The 6,000-nt window shown below is 44.9% G+C and overlaps 1 long non-coding RNA gene across 1 annotated transcript in view; it reads right to left on the bottom strand.

The window, feature by feature from the left end:
* Positions 1-1,885: 1,885 nt before the first annotated feature.
* Positions 1,886-6,000, bottom strand: part of LOC111850497 (uncharacterized) — a 29,180-nt gene continuing 25,065 nt past the window's right edge. Inside the window, exon 2 of the long non-coding RNA XR_002839811.2 lies at positions 1,886-2,329. This is a non-coding gene — a long non-coding RNA (uncharacterized lncRNA). The remainder of the gene's footprint in view (positions 2,330-6,000) is intronic.

The raw sequence follows: 6,000 nt of genomic DNA, 5'->3' as shown, positions 1-6,000 counted from the left end.
TTCTATTACAAACCAGTAGGCTCATAATTTAAGGGTATTTTTGGTGTAACAAATGTCTCAGGTTTTAGGCCCTGCTGAACCAGAATGGCACCGTGTGCAGGTACTGAACCAGAGCCTCTGAATGCATCATCACCCCGAATATCATCACCCAGTGCTCCAGTGTGTTAAAATGGTGAATTGATTTTCACTTTTTCTTGCGGTCTCTTCCGGTTCCCTTCCGCCTTCTGGCGTGCACAAAAATCATGTTCCCGCCACATCGTCATTTTAAATAATTTCAGACATACATATTTACAACTTGCAAATGTCAAGGATTTGTTGTTTTGACACAGCTTGATTCAGGATCCATTGGTTGTCCCTGTTTGCTACTTAGTAGCAAATTGATACTGACAGCCATAGAGGTTTGTGTTCCAGGATTATGGAGAATTACAGAGGTTTCAAGAATCAGGAAGCTAATTTCCTGCAGATATTGTTATTTTGAGGAAACCGTATACCCACAGTGGGCAATCGGCGATAATGAACTTGATCTGTCATACAGTATGTGTTCAGAAGAAAGACTGAGTTAGTCGAAGCTTTTCAGCCATTAACTTGTGAATTTATTTGGTCTTTCCGGAAACCCAGTTCCCATGGCATACAATGGCCTAATAAAGTGAGCTCTTACATTATACTGTTACACATCCCAGATGACTCATCAGAACCAAACACAATCAGATGGGTAATGCTTTAATTGCATCAAAGCTTTTTATTTGGTAGTTAAGAGAACATTACAGACAGAGATTGTAACAGGTAATGATCAATCCATTTTAGCTTAATTGGTTCTAGAATATTTGGGAAACATTTCACAGCAATTGATGTGTGAAAAGAAGCTTTTTGACCACCTCCTACCCCCAATTTTTGAGTGCCTTTGATTTGAACAACCATGTAAAGCAGCATCCTGGCTCCACAAAAATCAATAGGCAATCAAAAGAAATCTAAGATAGTTTTAGACACAATTTCCTTTTGAACTCAGATGTAGGCTTTCCATGGCATCACGCTACCATTTCTTTTTGAAATCACTCAGATTCCATTAGGGAACCATTTTATGTGAAAGGGAAACAAAGCAGAGAAATTCAAAAATAAAAGCAGGGCAAAGAAATATTCTTTCTTTTGTTGTTGACCACCAGGTTTGAGCCATTAGAGAAGTAGATGTACGGCTCAGAGGAAATGTATTTTACATGAGCTTCGGGGTTCATCATGATTGCCCTTCTGGGAGGTCAGAACCTCAATGGATCTGTCATGCAACAGAAGCCAGCTGCAGTCATCCGGTGTCACTGGACCATTCCTTGCTCAATTCATGGCAAAAGTCAGCTTGAGGGAAAAGTCAGCATCTAATCAGCCACTGTCGACTTTTCACTCACTGTGCACCTTGATGAGACTGATTGCCTGATGGGGGCGCTTGCAACAACAGGAAATATCAATCTGCCAAGACAGCAGCATGGTGCATAAGCAGGTTTCACAACAGCTGAGAAGTTGTGCAATTGCCAAAGCAAGAAAGCCACATACCTGGAAATGAAACCTCGAGATAAGATTAAACTTTCTGGAGACGATGCAGCGCTTAATGGCTATTCCTGTCTCTTCACAACATTTTTAGCAGTAATACACTGAGTGATATTTCCTGGTCAGTGTAACCCATCCCAAGTATATAAACAGCTGAGGATTTGGGAAAGCACATCATGAGTGGAGTTTGCAAGTGACACACTACCCTGTGAAACCAGAACTCTTTCACGCTGAGGATGGGAAAAAAACCAGGCCGAAACGGGGCCACCTTTTCTGATGGCGAGAAAGACGCCACGGGGCATGAGAGAACTGGACTGAAGAGGCAAAGAGTGAAAAAGGAATGAACAGGTCAGAGAATGAAAGGAGTAGTTTATGCATCTGTACAATACATCGGAAACTGAATACAATATTCCCTCTGTTATGTGAAAAACACATTTGTTTTCTCACACGGAAATGTTACATTCTACACCGAAATTGGATATTTGAGTTTATGATTTTGGCTGTAATTATTTAGCTATTATTGTTCTATGTGGAACCTTGTTTGGCAGAACATTAACTTAATGAGGAGCTCTTGGCAAAACACGGCAAAAGCGAGATTTCCTTTCCTCATCTCTTTGCTGTTTCAGCCTCACGCTGAACCGTCTTGCTGTCCCTCCCAGATGAACGACGTCGAGAGGAGCAGTCTAGTGCGGACAGGTGTAAGGAATGGGGGCAGTGCTTTCGAGCCTGTAAATATTTACCGCTGAGGAACTGGAGCTGTAGCAGACGCCTGGTGAGCAGACGGGAGCTGGAAGCTCTGCGGGGAAAAAAAAAAACGAAACAGGCTTCGATTTGAAAGGCTTACAGCCAAAGGCATTGTTTATTCCGCAGAGTTCCTGGCATCGGCGAATCCTGAGAAAAGATGCCAGGCAATGACAGGACACAGAAGTCCTGTTTCAGCTGTCAGTTTATGCCTGGTTCCATAATGCATGTTAAGTCACTAGATGGCGAAAGACAACGGTTGTCTTTCCATATTATCGTTGGAGCTCTGGTGCACGACAGCACCTGACTTCAGTTGTTCAGTAGTAGGGCTACCTTTAAGTGTAGAGTCAAGGTTGGGACTAGGATGCACGTTAAGATGCAGAGATAAATAGGTAATGTGTAGGGTGAGGATTGGAATTGGACTTAAGTTAGGAGTGAGGAATTGGGTTGTCATTATGGTGAGAGGGGAGGGCATCTGGATTAGGACTAGGATTATTGTTGGCATTATGGTTAGGGTTAGGGTTAGGGTTGGCATTAGGACAGGGCTGGACTGGCCATCTGGCATACCGGCCAATTTCCCACGGTGGGCCAATGGTTCTGAGGGCTGGTAAAATGTATTGTTGTGGAGCTCTTAAAAATTTATCGTAGGGCCACGTGAGACCCCAAAGCTCATGGCTAATATTTTATTCCAATCCAGCCCTTCATAAGGGATTGGGCTGACAGTAGGGTTAGGGACATTATTAGAGCCAGGGTTTGAGATTTAGTTAGGGTTAGGGTTAGGGGTGATATTAGGGGTGGGGATAGAGGTGAGGTTAGGGTTAGGTTTAGGGCTAGGGTAAAGGTTTGGTTTGACAGTAGGGTTGGGTACAGGAATAGGTTTACTAGAGCGGTTCATGTGAACGCTGCTCAGTAGAATATCCCTGCTGAGTCAATGACAGGGATGTAAACCACATCCACACCGGTGCCTTTTAGAGTTCAGTTATTTGCCACCTTCCCATGAGGGGACGCCACTCATAGGCGTGTCTGGATGAGGACCGGTCTGACGGCTCTTGGCTGCCAAGTGCCACCATCTGTCCATGTGGCCAAGTTAACGGATCTTTACACCCCCAGACGCAGCTGGAGAGTGAGCCAGGCGTGACGGCAAAGCTCTGCAGGGCCGAGCCTCCACCGCTCCTGGAAAAACGTTAGCGCCACCTTTCCCGGGTGGCTGTCTTCCGTCCCCGCGGTGTCACCCGCGCCTTCTGCCCGCCTGTGAATTGGAAAGGCTGTGGGACATGCTGTCTGTGAATGTGGGGGGGGGGGGGGAGCTGAAAGCTGCTACTACATGATCTGCTTAGGTGTCTCTGGGAGGGGGCATTCTAAGAGAGATGGAGAACATCACACAGGCCCAACTCCAGCTTGGATATTTTGAGTGGGAGCAGGATTACCTCAGGGGGCCAGGGGGTGGACCAAGCTGACGAGGGGGTGGGCCAACCTTATAATTTAATGGGCCAGGGTTATGATTGGGTAGATCAGGCCCATCCTGGAGCTGGGCCTGACATGACCCCGAGTTCAGGAGCCGGGGTCCTCAAACCATGTGTGACCACCTCCATTCTCTGTTGGTGTGGGAATGTGTGTCTGACCAGCCATCACTGCCCCCAAAATAGCCTCCAGCCTCGGCTGGATCCGCAGAAGACCCCTCCTCCAAGGATGGGTCACAGAAATCAGCATTCTGCTCCTGGCCCCCATGAGACAGTAGGCGTCATACTAATGAAATGTATCATAAATATGGTCACTCGTAAAATGAATAATCTTCCAATGCGGCGAACTCAGTTTAAAGCAATATTAAGAGAACATTTTATTTATGATATTTTAATTTAAGTATCACTCTAATAGATCAATGGTTCTCAAAAGTGGGTCAGACAACCATTTTCACTGGGTCATGGATTGTGTATTTTAAAAAATTGATTTGGAATTTTTTTTGTAATGTCAAACTTCTGTGGTTGCAAATGATGTAATGTGATGTGATGTGATGTGATGTACAACGTCACCCCAGAATTTTTTTTTAACTGGCAGCACCCCCCACCACCCATTTTTGGCTAATCAATCAAACAGACAGACAGATAGATACACTGTAGATAGATAGAAAGAAAGAAAGAAAGAAAGAAAGAAAGAAAGAAAAATCCTAGGGTTGTGACTCAATGATTGAGGAATAATGTGGGGCCTGTCACTATACCAGCTGAAAATTGCTGTTCTACATATTAAACAGATAGAAATATATTTTTTGTATTATTTATGGGTGAAATAAAGGTAGGTTTAGCTGCGGTAATATTGTTATTAAATGCACAGTTGGAAAACCACTTTGGCCAATCAGCAAGAAGACCCTGCTGTGAAACTGTCTGCTTTATAGAATCCATTAACCTTGGCCAGGGTGAACCATCGATCAAGTGTGAAATTGCAGCGTGCCCCCTTGTGCCAAGACTGTTTGGGGGGGGGGGGCACTCCAAACACCAAGAGGGACAGCTGCAACAGGGTTGGCCTGGCTGGAAGTCTGCCTATTTTGCTTCCATATGTATAAGATATAGTGGACACTTCTATCCATTGTTTTGGGAAAGCAGGGTCAAACAGACTGTGGAGTAATTAGGGTTAATGGCTTTGCTCCAGGCCCCAACACCGCCGACCCTGGGATTGGAACTGCCATCCTTCTGATTACAAACAGAGTGCTAACCTGCTGTGCCACACACCACCCCAAACCCATCGAGAGCTCTGATTTGTTGGCTAACCTAATGGCTCAGATTCAGCTTTCGGTCCAGCAGGAGTTTAGCGAGGTCTCCCTTGTGCCAACATGATACGGGACAAGCCAGGGACACACACAGGGACCCAGTAAGGTGTCTCTGCCAATCACAGAACAACCTGATGCCAATTTAGGAGGCAATTACAGTGTTAAAAACCCAGGCAGTGGGAGTTGTCAGTAAGAAAGCAAGCATTCAGCACCCTACTAGAGAACACATGGCCCAGAGACGAGCCTGCTGGAAGCGGACTTTTATCAGGCGTGATGGGTAACCTGTGCATTCTGTGCCTGATAAATATTCTGCGACAATTTATTCGTTTTGGTACCAAAGAGAGTGACTTCTATAACATTACATTTATGTATTATGAAATACGAACGCTGTAATTTGTGAATACCGAGGGAAATTGTCTTCTGCCTGTGCCGTTGTGTGGAAAATACGGGAAGCCCCTCCCTTAAGGATAATTAACTTATGAAGGACATAGTTTTATTACAATCATACATCCTTATCCCTCCCCTTGTTCCAAGATGGATGGCACCTTCACTGTGGATTCAGATAAAATTGGATGGCCTTGGCTTGTAATTACAGGGTGTGAATCTTTACCAGGGATGCACGCGAGATGATGCATTGTCTTTAAATAGCTGACAGATGGCTCCTTGTTGATATGGCATTCGGTCCGATCAGCCAGTGGATGGATGATGTGAGAAAGGGCAACGGATCATCCACCGTTGGTTGACCCTGCCGTGATTAGGGGGGTGCACATGACATGTTCTGCTGGACCCCCAGCCGGACACTATACTCACATCCTAACAGCACCCTCTTGTGGTTATTGGCTAATAAACATGCTTTTGTCACATTCGCTTAGAAATGACTTACGGTGTTATTTTTACGTAATAAATCACGAGTTAATAAATTCTCAATAACAGGACTACAGGGTGCATGTATAATTGTAGAGCAG

Source organism: Paramormyrops kingsleyae, chromosome 21, assembly GCF_048594095.1.
Source record: "Paramormyrops kingsleyae isolate MSU_618 chromosome 21, PKINGS_0.4, whole genome shotgun sequence".
NCBI lineage: Eukaryota > Metazoa > Chordata > Actinopteri > Osteoglossiformes > Mormyridae > Paramormyrops > Paramormyrops kingsleyae.
This window is presented reverse-complemented; position numbering and strand designations above follow the sequence as displayed.